The following is an 18,247-nucleotide window of genomic DNA, read 5'->3' as shown; positions in this document are numbered from 1 at the left end:
AAAAAAAAAAAAAAAAAAAAAAAAAAAAAAAAAAAAAAAAAAGTACCTTTTCAGTAAATGCCAATAAAACTTTACAGGCTGCCAAAACAACAATGATAGAATAATTACAAAGGAAATTTCGCAATTTTCCTGACAATAAACACGTTCTTAAAAAGAAATTATCTGTCACCTGGCCTCAATTGTTAAAGCTGTTAATACTAGTTACAGTAAATCTTACAAAGAGTTTGTTTGAGCCAACTATGAATTTGGCACAAATTTTTTTTTATTTTCTTCCCCAAAATAAATTCTTGGATTTTGGATTTGGATTTGTAATATGAAATTCAATGTATATTAGAGCAATTTCCATGAGTAGTCACCATTCCTACAAAAAAAGCTTTTACCCAGTTTTGCCCATCTTTAAAAATGTTCACTTAGGGGCGCCTGGGTGGCTCAGTGGGTTAAGCCACTGCCTTCAGCTCAGGTCATGATCTCAGGGTCCTGGGATTGAGCCCCGCATCGGGCTCTCTGCTCAGCAGGGAGCCTGCTTCCTCCTCTCTCTCTGCCTGCCTCTCTGCCTGCTTGTGATCTCTCTCTGTCAAGAAATAAATAAAATCTTTTAAAAAAAAATGTTCACTTAAATGTATCAGATTAAGAAGCTTCCACCCCAAAGGAAATGGGAGATATAATTAATATATTATATAATATATATGAATATATTAATTATAATTAATATATAATTATATATGAATGTATTAATATATTTATAATATATGACTAATATATAGATAATAAATAACTAATACTATTGATAATATTGATAATATATAAATAATATAGATATAATATAGATATATAATATATATCTATATTATATCTATATTATTTATAATATTTGTATTATATATATAAATACATAATATATTAATTATATCTCCCATTTCCTTTGGGGTTGGAGCTTATTAATCTGATATATATATAATATATATAATATATAATTTTATATATATATAATAATAATAAAGAATATGACTTAAGAGCCACATTACTAACCTCAAAATAGTCTTAAAATAGGTCAATGTGCAAGGAAAAAAAAATCCATCAGAATTATTTAGAAAAGTGCACTTCATTCTTCATACATCAGGTAATATTGATGTTGGCCAAACTTCCTTATAGAAAGTCCATGAGACTTTCCTACAAAGACTCACTGCTAAGTACCAGCATTGTCTTCCTCAACTGTGACAACACCATGATCACCTCCAGATACCCGTCAAGCCCTTTGTGCCATTTCTTAACAATATTAACTTAAAAACATCTACAGCTCAACAGTGATATCAGGATAATGAACTATAAAAAGTCTCTACTGACACAAGCCCAGCCTTCACCAATAAATCAAGAAACAAACAACTGAATGGTAATAAAGAAAATCAACCCAGAAAGTTATGGATGGGCTTACCCACAGCCATAAAATAAACAGTCAAGAGATAATATATAAGCTCCACCATACAATGTGTTTTGTACGAAGCAAATGTGAATGATCACTGTACACACAGATCACATGTCCATGGCTAAAGGATATAATCCCAAGAAACAGTCACTGGAACAGAGTTTTAGAATGATGTAATGTTTTACATCATTAGAATGAAGTAATGTTTGAGATCACTTAACATTCTCATTTCTTAATAGATTGCTTCCTTTGAATATAAGCTTCTTTTTACAAAGGTGTTATACATTAGATTAAATGTTATCTTTTTTTCCTAGTGGAACACATCTCTAATTTTTAACTGGCATAACCGTTGGGAGTAACAAGTCACAAATGAATCAAATCAGATAAGAGCATTTCATTAAGAAGCTGAAGAGATTGTTCTTGTCCCCCTTCACAAACTTTAGGACGATCAGTTACGGAGGAGCACTTTAATCATGGATATACAACTTGTTAAGTCTGATTTCTCTATCCTGAAGCCCAATTTATATTAAAACAGATTTATATAAAGTTACAATTATATTTGACTTAGTTGGTGTGGATTTAGGAATATATAATTATTAGAGTAGCTCAAAATACAAAATCAAGTTTGATGCCACTCTTTAATTATATAGACTTGTAACTAAGGACACCTTCTTCACTTTCACTCAATTTACACTAATCCAGAAAGGCTTCCTAAATGTGTAGAAAATGATCTTTCAATTTTTATTATACTTTATAGAGCTATTGATGTGACTTCCTAGCTAGTAGTTCAAAAGATGCTTGTTTCTGGTTTTTTGACTCTAGAGCCTCTCTACAGCACTAGCCCACAAGTGCTTTCTTGAGGCTACGTAACAGGGGAAAACTCCTCATAAGAAGATCATTGTGATCCTTCAGGAACCAAGCCCTGTCTGATGGGAATCAAGACAACTCACCAGTTACCAAATTTGGCTCCGTAACAATAGTGTCATGGCAACATTCCAATGTATATTTTTTTAACTTGGAGTTGCTAACTGCAAATAAGGGGAAATTAGATTACCACACTAAACATAAAATAAAGAGCATAACGAGGTAACAGTGTCATACAGGTGCTATCGGAAATAGAAAAATCGCAGCACATAGGCAATAATATTTGAAGATTAAAAACGTTTTTACTCCTGTATCTGGGAGAGCATTTTGTGGTAACATCAAAATACATTTCAAATCCTACACAGTCTTGCACGATGCATGTCTTTAACATTATTCATAATATACAGACACTCTAACTAGGATGGAAAGTCTACATTTGATTTGATTTTTACATCAATTTCACCTCCGTAAATATTATAGTCACTAATCCTGGTGGGTTTTTAAACTTTAGATGTAAGGTATATATAAATGGATCTCTATTCTTCAGTGACGTGGCATATCCAAACTCTCAACTTTGTCTCCTGTTGAACTGCTTTCTTCTAAACGGTCAAAACTGTATTTACTGCTCTGTCAACATAAAGCACTATTTAAATGTAACCTTTTGAGACTCTCAGATGTTACCAGCATGCCCATGCGAATGAACAGATATTACAAGGCCTGCTACAGGTCACCGGTTACACAAGAATCATTTTTCTATAATTTAGTGATCAAAGAGGATGATAAACAATGACAGCATTCTTCCAAGCCCCATCATGGCTTACCAACACAACACAATGTAGGAAACTCACGCACAGAATGGGTTTTTTTTTTTTAACATTTCCTTTTACTTTCATATTCTAAAATACATTCTAACTCTTTAGAACACAGAGCTCTGCCCATGAGTCTGCAGCTAACTCCGTGTATAAGGTAACCAGTAGGTGTGTCAAATACCGTAGCCAGATGATCTATGCAACAGCTTATATTAGCACTTAGACACACAAAGATGATTTATGCAGTCCTCCTTTGTAATTGATAGTTCCAAGAAACGAGAAAAATATGAAGATGAAAGAGTCTTTCAGCTCTCCTTCCATGTGTGCAAATAGAAATGAACTTTGGAGAAACACATGGATGCCACCTGCAAAACGACTGTGTGATCACAAACATAATAGGCCTAGTTTGCATTCTCTTCCTTGCCCTTTGAAGTTAATAGAAGCTTTGTAAATTGAGGGTGTGCACAGGGGTAAAAATTAAATCAGATAAAGCATGATTTAAAAGGAGTCTTCCCTTACAATGCATGCATAAATTCTTGGCCAGTGAACATTTGTCTGAATTACCACATTAGACTACACTAACATAATTACAAAATTTCTGATATATGTGCATTATATGTTATTTGTTTTAAATACAATTAACTACAGTGTGCCTAAAATGATGAAACATATCTGCCCCCTAAAAACCTATTATCCCCCTTTGTTGTTGTTGTTGTTGTTTTTCCCTCTACTTTCTCCTCTTCAATAATGGGACATCAAGTTTCATGCTCAGGAATTTCCAGGCATGCTCATTTGTTCTTGGGATAAACCCCAAATACATCTCATCAGTTTTGCTGACCCATAAAATTTGACTTTCTCTGACCTATCAAACTTCATCTCCACTACTAGCCAACGTACATCTCCATCTCCCAACACCGCCACCATTCTCTCAAGGGACAGAGAATGCACTTGCCTATTTTGCAGCAATTAACACCTGGGCTTTATCCGGCCTAAGAGGCCCTCCCTTCATTACTATATAAATCACACAAATAGGGAAGAGTCGATTGAGATGTGGCAAGCATGGATATATTGAAAATTAGGTACCAGGACGGATTAGAAGAAGTTAGAAGTTAGAATAAGTAGTCACTTCTATGACTAACTACTCAGGTACTAACTGCTTGTCACCTTGGGCAAACTGTTTAGCCCTGTAATTATTTGTGGCACTCAGCTTTATCCGCAACAGTGAAGGGTTATGGTTAAGAGTGTAAATTCCAGTCAGAGCTGCAACTTGGTTGCTGTGTGACAAGACACAATCCATTTAACTACTCTGGGGCCTCAATTTTTTCACCCCCCCAAAAGCATATGCCAGCTTCTACTAAAGAGAGCTGTTGTGAAGGGCTTAGAAAAGTATCCACCAGAAAGTAAGCACTCTACAAAGAGGAGCTATTCTAATCCACCAAATACAAAGATACTGGGTGGAAAATATCTAGGTCCATTTCGTCTCTAACAGTTCAGGAGTCTGGGTTTCCAGTTCACGAAGCCCTTCTCAACTATTCCAATCTATGTTGAGGTCTTCAAAACAAACAAACAAACAAACAAAAAAACACCTATAGAATTTACTGTCTATAACATTCATGTAATTTGTAGTCAAATGTTTTTTATTGTTAATATTGTAATAACAATGGTGTTAATAACTTTGAATGTCCTGATTTATTTTGTCCTTGTTTCACGTGGATGGCACCTTACTACTGTGAGCCTCTCAGTAAGATGAGGAAAGGGAAGTATCCAGAGATACAGTGACTCACCTAGGTCATCCACCTAGAAAACAGGAGACAGGGGACAGTGACTTGAGAAGCTACACTCGTAGCTGCTATGCTAACTGCTCACTATAATGCTTCTTATCTATCCCCAGTATGTTGAACTTCTCAGCATGTTTTCTGAAGTCAGGAATCATTTGTTCGGGGGAGGGTTTTTTTCTTTAAGGCATATAAACTATATTCTAAATTAATAAATATTTAATTATTTGTCTATCTTTATCCTGGCATTTTCACCACGCAAGTAATTTAGACAATTTCTAAAATGGAATGACTCAAAAACATGGCTTAAAATTAGTTTGATCTGTCAAACCACTTTTTTTTCCCCTAACTGTGAGTTATGACTAGTCACGTGGGTTTCCCAACGAGAACCAGGCATAGATAACCTACCGTACGAATTAGGAAAGAATGGGGTCTTTCACAAATTTGTAATGTATATGCTGCCACAACTGTGATGTTTCCTCCTTTTGGGTTGGTAATGGAGCAAAATAGAAAGAAGACTAATGTTTACCTTTTGGAGAACAATTTATTCATGACAGCTCTCTGTGTTAGATATCCTATTAGCATTTGATAGATAGAGGAAATAACATCCCAAATCAAACTTTGTCACGGCTAGATCAATCAAATACAATCATTTTGACTTCTTTTTAACTGTATTGTTGGTGTTACTCTTTTGAAACCTGTAGCTTATGAAATCCTCTGGCCTAAAAACAATGTATATATTAAGTATATGCTGACAATGTCTTATTTCTATAGAACTACTGAGTGATCAAATACTCATCTGTTTGCCAAAATTGACATATAATAACTCCTTTAATCATTACATCAACCCATTCGCTTTCCCTAACTTTTACTTAAGAGGCTCAACAAAGTTAGGTAATTAGTCCAAGATCACAAAAATAGTGACGTGGAACTAGGAAGTGAACCTACACAAGCTGGGCTCCAAATTCAATAGGTCACCTTCTGAGGTTACAGCTACTTCCAAATCTTTTCTTCAGTGCTGAACAACCTCAAATGTCAGGAATTCTAAGTACAGCTAGAATCTACTTTTCTTACATTTACTATGCAGAGGTCAACTGTTGAAACTACCAAATTTGATTTTTTTTCCCCCTGTGGCTTTGGATTTTCCTTGGAAACTGATAATATAAAAATTTGTTATCCAAGAAGAATGAGTACGCTAATCCCTGTGAAATGCTGTGGGTCAAACATATCCAGTCTGGTAGAAGCCCAACCACTGCCTAATACTTGATTCAGTGGATTCTAAGCTATTTTATAAGGATGATCTTAGGTCATTCACAATTTAATCAGCCCATTACTTTTAGATGGGCTTCCAGAAGGCCACCTCTAAAGCCAAATATCATTTCATCACAAGTGGTGTTACAGCAAGGGTCCCGTGGATTAATTTTTATTATTTAAATAAGAGATGATCATAAAATTAGCACCCTTCTAATACAGTTCTCATCTTGATTATTACTATTTAACTAGTGAAAATTTTTTCTTCAGGCTGAGTGAACACTATAATTATTATTGCTTTGCATTGTAAAGGTTGCATCTTAATTGAAAAATCAACACTTTTTTCCCTTTCCATGAATACATCAACTTCAAAATCAACAAAAACATTGAAGATGCAGGCAATTTTGCTAGACCCACAAATTAGAGTGTCCTCGATCAACCAGAATTCATAACCCATAATCTTAAACATAAGATGTTAACTGATCCTTTAACCAGGCCAGGATTCCAAGTACCAAATGTCTTCAGCTCAGCTTCCTGCTTTTAAATCCCTATGGTCAAAGCAACAGTAGGTTTGAATAAACACTCTGAGTGTCTTCTGACAGTGTCACCATGGATAGGTACAGAACTGCACAGTGTGATCAACAGTAAAAGGTGAAGTTGTTCTTGCAATTATTTTACAGTATGTATATAGAAACAGCCTAGATAGAAGTTGGCAGGTACAGATAACATTTCTGAGTATGGCAAAAACAAAGAAAACAAAACACAGAAAAGTATCGATCAAAATGAATGCATTTCATCATAAAAATTATAATATGAATCATTTGTGTATTTTATATATATTTGTGCATATATAGATAGAATAAAAGCTTATACTACTGCCTTTTAGGTCTAAACATATACCTAATATATTTCATATAAACACACAATGCATGTGTGTTTGTGTCTGTGTAATACTCCTCTGATATTCAAGTTATCCTAGAGGAAAGTAAAATTATTATCCTTGTCTCAGGCAGAAAGGAACTGAGGCACAATGAGGTAAAATTGCTTCTACTATTAAATAGCAGAGATCTGACCTCCACTGTCCAACGTCCAAGACTTTGCTCATATGTAGCACTTTGTACTCCGTCCTCTGAGAGAATCCCATCACTTCATATTACGAGACATTAGTGTTCATAGTATTAATACCATGTAAGAGCTTGAAGATATGTTTAAGAAGTACTGTCAGACCAAATGCTACATGTGATATCCAATTAACTTCAGCATAATAGTAGCATAGGTTTCTGACCTAATTATATGATGCCTATAGATAAATAATGTCCCAACCAAAATTTAAAAATTCTCTCTTGAGAGCACTATTATTTTGTTAAGCAAACATTCAGGATTCCTGAAACTGAAGGCTTATGTATACAGAGAACTTAACCACACTTCTACAATTCAAAGCATGAGGATGAAGATTTTCATAGAGTAATAGGGAACTAAGAGCTGTCTACTCCACCCTTGCTTTCCATATACGTGTTATTTTGTACATTATGGTATAAATCAGAAGAAATTTATAAATAAACATTTTGGAGGGTTATTTTTTCCTTAATTTATATCATACAAACATATAAATTGATACATGTGCACATGCCCTTGGCAAAAATATTTATATGAATTTTTTCATTTATAGAGTCATAGCATTTCAATAGATGAGTGGTTCCCACATTTTGCTATGCGCTATTCTATGTACAAGAGCAAATGTGACAAGATGAGTCTTGTTTCTGCCATCCACTACTTACAAGACTTTGGTTATCGCATTAAACCTGTATGACCTTTGTCGGCTCTACCTACATCCCAGGGCCATTGTGAAAAGCAAGGAAGAGGAGGGATGTGAAAATGATCTATGAATTCTAAACTGGTAAACAAAAAAAGAAAGAAGGAAGGAAGGAGGGGGAGGAAGGAAGGAAGAGGAAAGAAAGAAAAAGCAAGAAAAGAGGGAGAGAGATTGAGATCACCGCTACCCTTGGCTTTATCTTTCATCCCACAGGATCTAGCACAATACCTGGCATTATGAATGTTTGTTGTCTCAACTTATTTTTCGTTATGAGGAAAAAAACCTTTCTGGTTCTTAACCAAAAGAACATGCTGCATTTTACCCAAATAAATATGCCAGATCTTCAGATTCTAAAACTGGTATCCGCTTAACTATACATTAATATAAAAATAAGAGTGTATTTTTTGATTTTATAATCACAGCAACTGTATGCATTTTACTATGCACACAATTATTGCAATTTTGCATGAATGGTTTAGGAGGCACTTTATACCAGTCCTAACCAAAAAAGAAAAAAAAAAAATAAGGTTTTGTACATTTAGAGAGAAAGGATGGGGGTGGGAGGTTGATGATGAATAAAACGACAAAAAATTCAAGAAAAGTAAGAATGCAATGTTTTAAATAAAATACGTAAGTTTGTATGTGTGGGTCTCCCTATGTATGTATTACACACGCCTAAATTCATATGATGACCTCTAAATACACATAAACAGATAGGTCTACACATTCCATAAGCACATTGCCTAAACCTTCAGAAATTGCCATTTAAAAGCCAAGGGCCTAAATTTCACTTTGATCAATGAGACAGCTTTATCACAAGATGAGATGACTGAAGTTTATTGATTAACTGATAACCTTCTAATGCACCAGCCTTTAATCTGCAATAAAACAGTGAATATAAGGAAAGCTTTCAGAAAGGAGTACAAGGTTTGATTATCCTAGAGGAAAAAAACAACGTGGAGAGGCTCAGGATGGCAAAACATCCAGAAACACAGAGCAATGACATCCAGTTTCTTGGCTTTCCCAGCAGACCCGTGAGCTGAGACAACTGTGTCACCTGACATTCTAGCCCCAGTGCCAAGAACCAGAGTGAAATCAAATCAACATAATAAGGCTGTTGTGTCCATGAGGATGGAGAAAAACAGCCTCAAACCGGCAGTCAAAGTTCACTTCACAGCATGACTGCCATTTCAGAGGAAAAGCTAACATGTTGTAGTTAACACTTCAAGACTATCCATACATCGTGATAGGAACGAGCCATGTTTAACCAAGTCCAAGAACCTGAATAGTATTTGACAGGACTTTGGCTGCTACTTGGTGGCTCACAGAAAATCTCAGATGAAGATCGTATGTTTGGGCCTTAAATATCAGGACTAAAAGGTTCAGGGGGAAAAGTGGGCAAAGGGAAAGAATATATTTCTTTCTGATTAAAATTTTGTCCAGAATTTGGATTGGCTTACAGACCTTGATCACAAAGAGAAAGACCTGAACGATCGTAAACTGTGAATTAGACACAAATACATTAAAACTGATAAAGTAAATAAACAAAAAACTGGCATCAAGATATACTACATTGAATTCATTCCCTCTTAAAATATATTTGTGTTACTGAGGTAGCTAAGCTTAAAGTGCCTTCTTTAACAAGAAAATGGTTGAGAAAAATATTTCTCACTCCAGTGTTATATAGAGTATTTGATGGAAAAAAAAAAGTCACCAATAAATTAAAGAATCTAGGTTTGTATAATTCTTACTTGCTATTTTCCCAACATACAAGTAAGGGCATACAATCGTTCTTGCTCTAACGTCAGAACCAAATAACCTTTCTCGGATTTCAGTTCCTTTTTAAAACAAGAGCACGGAGATCATTAATCTATGATGTCTCTTCAAGCTGCAGCTCTGGGATTCTCGTGAATATTTACTACCACTTTAGGAATTCCATGAACCCTACTACTCTGACTAGTACTAATACTTCTGCTGCTGCTACTACTCCATCATCTGCCTCAAGGTTCTTCTCCCACCATTAGCAAAACATACAGATATTTTCAGACAAAAACTGCACATATACAATAAGCAAATAAAGGATATATCATAAATCTCTCTCAAATTCTGGATAAGAGGAAATCTTCCAGGCAGGGCAAAGCAAGCACTAGAGCCTAGATGAGAAATGGAACAGTTCCAAGTACCAGGTCCTCCCAACTTCCTTCAACCATAGCTATTAGCTCAAATGAGTTCACAGAACACCTTTCTCAGAACAAACCCCTGTGGGAAGGTTCTCTGGGTCCCTCTCAATCTATCGTGCCTTACTAAGAATAATTTTCAAATAATAATCATGTCCTATATGAAAAACATTCTGTTAGTGATGAAGGTTTTTTTTTGGCGGGGGAGGGGATTGTTTTTTTAAGAGCAGTAACAGTTGGTGCTAAAGGAGAGGTCAAATGTTTTCATCTCTCAGGGCGCCTGTGTGGCTGAGAAAGTTAAGCATCTGACTCTTGACCTCAGTTCATATCTTGTTCTCAGGCTCATGAGTTTGAGCCTGGAGTTGGGCTCTATGTTGGCCATGGAGCCTACTTAAGGGGGAAGGGGGGGAGAGTATTAACAGTTTTGAAACCTTTACAAGTGGATTGAGTTCTGGCCCTTGGGGAAGGCAGATGATGTCCCCAGACCATGCAAGTAGGAGCTGGGGATCCGACTTTTATCATTTCAATCATCTGAGGCCTTAGTTAGTTGATTATTTTATTCCCTATATTTCTCAATAAAAAATGGGGAAAAATAGTAAGTTATTTCAGAGCATTTGTGTTTAATAGAGATTACTGAGAAATGTATTGTGAGATAGGAATATCAAATAATATTAGAGAGCCCTAACCTGGTAACAGAGACTGATCACTGATAATGTTACATAAATGCAAATGGCTTTCCATTATCCCTCAAAACAAAACGCAACATGGGAAAATACAAGCAGAATTGTTGGATTTTATTTCAGACAACTAAGCTACCTGTGTGCGAATAGGTCTAAAACACTTTTATAAGACCTGAGAAGCTATTCATTCAATCCACTGAATATCCACAAAGAATTATACACAGTTGTATAGGACATGAGCGATCCTCTACAAGAACACTTGAATAATATTGACACTGAGATGTACAGAAAGCTTTTATGAGCAGAGAATTCATTAATTCTAAGATAAGCAAAGAAAAAATGACATTCATAAATGAAATGATTCATGAAAGAACAGAACCTTCAAGAATGAGTATGATCTCAAAAAGCAGAGTAGGTCAACATTTTGCACATGTAATTGCCGCCAGAGAACATGATTTATCAAGACATAAGATAACCTCCTGAGTCCCTAATCACAGGAATTGAAGCATGGCCTAAAGAGGTGCGAACATAGAAAATGAGAGTAATCCACTGGAAGATCCAGTGGCCATTCCTTTGAACAGGATGCTTCTTGTAGAAATGAACATTAAAAAAAAAAAAAAAAAAAAACCAAGCACATTCTCTTCAGAATGCAATAGATCAGCATCTGAGTATCCCATGACTACACACACACACTGAGCCCTATATGATTCCGCATCCCTTGACACGGGATGAATAAGACTTTATCAGTTGCATGCAGTTCAGAATCTAAGTTCCCTGAGAGCAGATGTATTTTTCTTGTTTGTCCATCACTGTAATTATCAGTGCCTAGACAGAAGACGGCATAGGATAGACCAAAACACATTAGTTAAATGGATAAACTTTTAGAGTCTTGTCAACGTACTTAGCACCCTCAGTAAAAATATACATCTATGGACATATGTAAAATCTCTAAGTAAAATGAAAGCTTTTACACTCTTAAGATTTATGATTCATATTTTAAGTCATAAAAATCAAAATAACAAATGTGGCCCACATCTCTAAGAATACAATCATTCCAATTTTGCAAACAGAAATATAAGACTTCTTTATAGTAAGACACAAATAAAGGAGCAATTACAATTCAAGTCTCTTTTAGGGATCTAAAAATCTCCTCCAACAGGGCTGTAAAGTCCAAAACTAGGAGCAACTATGAAACAAGCCTCTGGATGGTTTAACAATGTGCCATCTACAGCAAACTGAACTTCTTTGCTAAACCTGAGATTTAAATAAGAGTCCAAGAATGCATATACAATCATTACACAATGGCACTTTTTCTATCTTGAAATTTAATCAGACATTGTAGAAACAGGATTTCTAATCTAGCCATTTCTGATATATCATCAGTAATTGGGTTTTTGAGTTAACATTACCCTCAGCTACTGTCAAGTGCCAAGTAATGCTTGTTGGGGTGTAATTCATTAGATTTTAAAAAAGCAACCACAGCTGGTTCGTTCCTGGGTTTTGGCACCAAAAAGAAAAAAAAGAAAGAAAAATAAGGCAACCACATGAAACCAACCATTTTTTACTTACTGCGACATAGAACAAACTCTCGTTAAGAGAAAATTCAGTAACAGAAGCAAATGTGCACTGTGCATCTTAAGTAGATGTTTAACGTTATAAAAGGGGAAAAGTGGCAAAATGATAAAAATAAAAAACCATAAAAACACTAAACACACAGTTAGGACATACAGGTTTACATGTACTACTTAAGCTCAGATTACTTCTTTATATCTGATTCCATAAAATTTACATGTCCTATGAAATGGTGGTTCAGAAATAGAGTCATTTTCATGATTGCTTTGGCCTTATTTGCAAATACTATCAAATGTTGTGTTTGCTTTTGTAATCACCACTAGACATAAGAATAGGTATATATATTAAAAACACTGGAACAAAGAATATAATATTTGGTTCTGCAAATAACTTCCCAGTATAACCCCTTATCTAAACTTTCCAACAAATGCTGCTGGGCTTTCAACCTAATCATTCCAGTAACTGCACAGCGATACACTTATTTAAGTTTAAGCAAAAGTTAACCAAAGATGGCACAGATCACTTGCCTCAAAATAATTTGTTACTAATTATAGGCAGGGTAAGTGGAAAGGATTTGTTGGCATACTTTCTTTTATCATGTTTCTGAAGTCAATTTCTAGGACAATGTGTTAAACTAAAGGAAAAATTTAAGAGGATAAATAAAACAGGAAAGAAAAAGCTAAAAACTTGTGAAATATACAATTTCAGCTTTTAGCAATAATATAACCACAAACTCCAGTTTTGGGGGGGGGGGGAGGGTTAAAGGCATTGCTTTATTTTTTGGTTTTCACTTTGGCATTAAATCTGAACTATCTACCTTAGGAAGAATGAGCTGATAAAACTAAAAATTTTGGAAAGGATCTACCTGAACAGACTTGACTAAAACTGATGCAATTTTCTAGCTATAAATATTTAGTCACTTACAGTAATTTCTAATTACACATATTTCCCCATTAATTGCAGTTTTTTTAAAATATACCTTTTCATATTCCACAAACATTCACCATATTCAGGTATTATCTTTCTTTTTGTTTTATCCTTGCATAAGGAAGAAGTGCCATAGAATCATAATGTGTTCTGGGCCTGAAAGATTACTCATTTCCTTGTCATTTTACAGATACGTAAATAAAGGTTAACTGACATGCCCAAGGTGAATGATTTAGTATTTTTTTTTCCTTCTGTGGAACTTGATAGCTTTCCCGGATATTATCCAAAACAAAATTTCTTGTAAAAGGTAGCTTTTTTTCCACTGGGCTTCTGTTTTCATTGGAAAAATATGTTCTTCGTGAAACAATCAAGCACCAACCAGAATGTCTGCTTTGCTGAAGAGATGGCCACTGGACTCTCTCCAGCAGAGAGACTGGGCCCAGCATACATGAGAGAGAACGCACTAACAGTGAAAGAACAGACCATTAGATGATGAGAATCCCCCAGTGGATGCATCTAGAACACGGTGGGGCCACCAATGCTTGGTTCTCCTTCACTAGCAAAGACAGGGTTCCTTCTAAGCCAGAACTGATTCTAGTATGACAGGGATCTAACGGTGAGCACTTTCTCAAGGTCATGGAAGAGCAAATAAGTAAAAAATAGTTTTTGGAACTAGATAGTACAAATAACTCTAGCAAAGATGACCAAAATTAAACTATTTTAACAATATCACTAGTAAATAGACTTCATTTTTTAATTCCCTAGTATACTTAAATAACAAAATGACAGTGTATTACTTCCATAAAAATTTTCAAAAAACACTATCACTTAATGAATTGTATACCTGTATGAACAGGAGAGTCCATCCTACAACTTACTTGCAAAAGACTGATACCGCTGTCAATGTTCCACAAATCATTAAATGACAAGATAAGCAACATATCTAACTTTGTGTTGCATAGAAAGCCTGCATCAGAATCATCTAACAGCTCATTAGAAATTTGAGGGCCCAATTTTAGACCTGAAAGTCCAACTCTCCTAGGATAGGAACATGAAGGTGCATTTGAACAAGCTTCCCAAATGATGCTTGTTCACATTCAAAAGTGAATTAAGATTATTGGACTCGTGTAGAATTACATAGCTGATTACTTTTAGTAAAATAATTAAAACACTTCTCAAGTGCTTATTTTCCTAAATGGGGTGCCAGACAAAAATCTAAAACTGATAAATCAAGAAGTTGTAGTGTAAGGATATTATTTAGCATGTGGGACAAATGAAAGGCATTAAAAATAAAATTAAAAAAAGGTCGCTGTAGAGAATAGGGCTGGGTTGAACACTCTTATTTGTGTTTTTCCCCCACTCTGAGGAAAATAACGTTTTGATAAAATATTTTTTAAAAAAAAGCTTAAGACAAACAAATAAACCCCAAACAACTGAAACAACAAAAACCAAACACAAAAGAAACAGAACCTTCAAGAGCTGGTTATAGCTTAGATCTCAAGTGATACCATTTAAGATGAGGAAGGCACGAGGTTATTCATCCGTAAGTGGATAGTTGTGGTCTGTACAGTGGCATGTTTAAACATGTGTCCTTTTATGTTTTTTTATTTTTTTTATTTTTTTATATATATTTTTTAAGATTTTATTCATTTATTTGACAGACAGAGATTGCAAGTAGGCAGAGCATCAGGCAGAGAGAGAGGAAGGGAAGCAGGCTCCCTGCTGAGCAGAGAGCCCGCCTGCCCACAGGGCTGGATCCCAAGACCCTGGGACCATGACCTGAGCCGAAGGCAGAGGCTTTAACCCACTGAGCCACCCAGGTGCTCCCTTTTATGATTATTATTTTTTTTGAAGAAAACAAAACACAGTAACAAACTTATGTTCTCAAATTCCAGAAATGGACTTCTTCTTTGAATGTATGCTCACCTTCTGGTAAAAGCTCTAAGAAGGAAAGACAAAGACTTCCTGGGCAGCCATATTCAAAAATTTAATCAGGAGCAAGAAAGAGTTCAAAATTTATAATAAAAAGCCAACTTTTATCCAGTACTCACTAAGTGTGTAGAAAAAAACACAATGCAAGAAGGTGGCTTAGTAGAAAAGCAGGGAAGTAAGAAACACAAAGCACCAATGGAACTTCCCAATCCACAACAAGGACAGGTTAATATAAAAGAAATCATTTAGTCAGGGTCTGCAGAGAGACTTCCCTGACTTCAGTGTCTTAAAAAGCAAATCTGTCATCATTATCTGTTAAAGTTCCCCCCACCTCTTCCCAATGTAAGTGTAAAAGGAACCCGAGTATTACTATGTATTTTTTTTTAATTCCTAAGAAAATGAAACATCGCTATGACTTTTATTTACTTGAACCTGTGTAACAGGAGCTTTAACAGTTGAGATCCCACACACCGGTTTGCCCTGATTCTTTTCAGTTGGGTCACTAGTACTGTATTATGAATTTCAATTCAAGTATACAAACTTGCAAACTTTTAATGTTTACTTTCTGCTATATAAACATATCAGAGTCAAGGTTATTGTTATTCTCTTAATGACACTATTCTAACTGACCTGCATTCCACTGTTCTTTCTTGAGTACAAGAGAAAGGAACAGAGTTACAAAGACCTATCCTGCTGGGAATTTTTGCATAACCCTGTTTATACCCCTGGCAATGTTCTGGAAAGAGGTAAAAGGTAAAGTGAACATCATCTATCCTGTGAATCACTGTAGAGAAAACAATGAGAACTCATGTTACCAAACAGAAACAAACGAGTTGGAAAAATGATAACATATTACCATAATGAAAAAAATGAGAGGTAATAGATTTCAAAAGATGAGGGCTATAACTACATTTAAAGCATGTGATTTAAAATACAAGATTATTAATAAACATATAATTTACAAAAATTCAGTTAATATATAAATTTGTGTCTACTTTGTAAAGATAAGGCTAATTTATGTTTTAAATACTCTTTATTTAAATTCTCTTTTCTGAAAAGACCAATTTCTACTTCCTCTGGACAAAAGCTATCTTAAAGTAATTCTGCTTTTTTCGGCAGAGTGTCCTGAGTTCTGAAAAGGTTTGTTTCTAAGAAATACACAATTTATTAGAGCCACGTAAGCTTTTTCTCTTAGCCTCCACTCACTTCCTAAGTCGGGCTTGTAGGGAGTTTTTGGTTTGTTTTCATCTGCCTCCAATGCCCCTATATAGGTGCTTCAAAAGTCAGCACCCCTCAAGGGTCAGCAGCAAGCTACAGGTCTTTAGATTCCAGATTTCCAGTTGACATATTGTGTAAATAAAAATAAAGAATGTTTGGGAAGATTTTTAGAGAATCCTCAAGTGCTATGGTTTAATCTCATTTCTCACAATTTTAAAGGCTCCGTTCTCTCCTCTTCTGCATAGATTTACCTTAAGACAGTCAAATGTATGATCCATAATCCAGGATGGAACGGACTTTGACAGTTCATTCTCCTAACTCACATTTACCGAAGGACTAAAGCAATAAAATGAGAGGCATTTTATTTGATTGAGGGATGTCAGGAAATCTGCTTGTTTGTGTTTGAAAAACCAGCCCCATAGAATCTGTAGCGGGACCACACAGGGGGCTGGGCTTCTCTCTATTCCTGGAGAGGAGATCCCTCTGCTCCACGAAGCATTCCCAGAGAAGAATCAAACATTTGTAAAAGGCATCCAGCAGACAATCTACACTTTCAGTTCTAATATTTGATAACCTCCTCCATCCTGAAATCCTCAGAATTTAATCCATATACTCTATTTCTCTTTTTTGCATCATCTCCCTTTGTGCTGTTCTCAATGAACACTGAAACTAGCTGTTCACCATCTTCGAACAATAGTCCTTTATGTCAGTGGTAACGTGAAATAAACCACACCTCCATTTTCTTTTTACTAGACTATTTCAGATTTGTTTTTACCTTTGTTTGGAGGTTTCCTTTAAGATTAGGTGTTTTATTCACCAATCCCGGAGTCATATTTGTTAAACTGCAAATATTCACTACTGAAGAAAAACCTCAGCATTCTGAAAACATTTGGTTAAATGTTCATGGTTTTAGCATGTTTATCCAGAATGAGACTACATCTAGTGTGTTAAGGCATGATCATATATTTTCCACCTTAAGAAGAGAATTAGGGCTTTGAAAACACTTAGGAGTAAAAGAGCCCTAAGAAGCTGATCACATTTCTGGGATCCCAATTTTACTTACTATGCTTCTATAACATGCTCGGCAGGACGTGCTCCTAATCCCCCAGAGATTTACAGTCTTACTGAAGAAATGCATGTATGTAAAGTGTTACAGTAAGCACAAGGCCCGAGATACTCTAGAGCCTAACTCTGCAGGTAAGGGTGGTAAGAAAAGGTCAAGAAAGACTTCAATGGGGCACCTGGGTGGCTCAGTGGGTTAAAGCCTCTACCTTCAGCTCAGGTCATGATCTCAGGATCCTGGGATCGAGTCCCACATCGGGCTCTCTGCTCAGCCGGGAGTCTGCTTCCCCTTCTATCTCTGCCTGCCTCTCTGCCTACTTGTGATCTCTCTCTGTCAAATAAATAAATATAATCTTTTTAATAAATAAATAAATAGATGAATAAATAAATAAATAAATGGATAAAATTTTTTGAAAAAGAAAAAAGGAAGACTTCAATGTGGTGAAGTCTAAGCTAGATCTGCAGTAGGAGCTCTACCAAGGCCACAAAGCACAAGGAGAAGTTTACAAAGCAAAATCAACGACGGGTTCATTTAGGTGGAGAGACCTAAAACGGCTGCATCGTTTGAAGAACGGAAACATGGTAAGGGCTCCAGGTCAGAGGACAGGGAGGAACCGGGCACTGGGAACGCAAGAGTGAAAACTGAAACACCAAGTCAAGGCCCAGATGGTAGCGTGATGCTCTGAGGGACTTTGTTCTGAAGGAAGTTTAAGGAGAAAATTAGCAAGGACAGACAGCTGTGCA

The 18,247-nt window shown here is 35.7% G+C and overlaps 1 protein-coding gene across 6 annotated transcripts in view; it reads right to left on the bottom strand.

Annotated features, from left to right (window-relative positions):
* ETV1 (ETS variant transcription factor 1) overlaps nucleotides 1-18,247 on the bottom strand; it is a 93,793-nt gene that overhangs the window by 60,379 nt on the left and 15,167 nt on the right. The gene's annotated exons all lie outside the window — the stretch shown is intronic.

This window comes from Mustela nigripes, chromosome 4, assembly GCF_022355385.1.
Source record: "Mustela nigripes isolate SB6536 chromosome 4, MUSNIG.SB6536, whole genome shotgun sequence".
In the NCBI taxonomy this organism is placed as follows: Eukaryota; Metazoa; Chordata; class Mammalia; order Carnivora; family Mustelidae; genus Mustela; species Mustela nigripes.
Note: the sequence above shows the minus strand (reverse complement) of the source record. Positions and strands in the feature narration are given on the sequence as shown.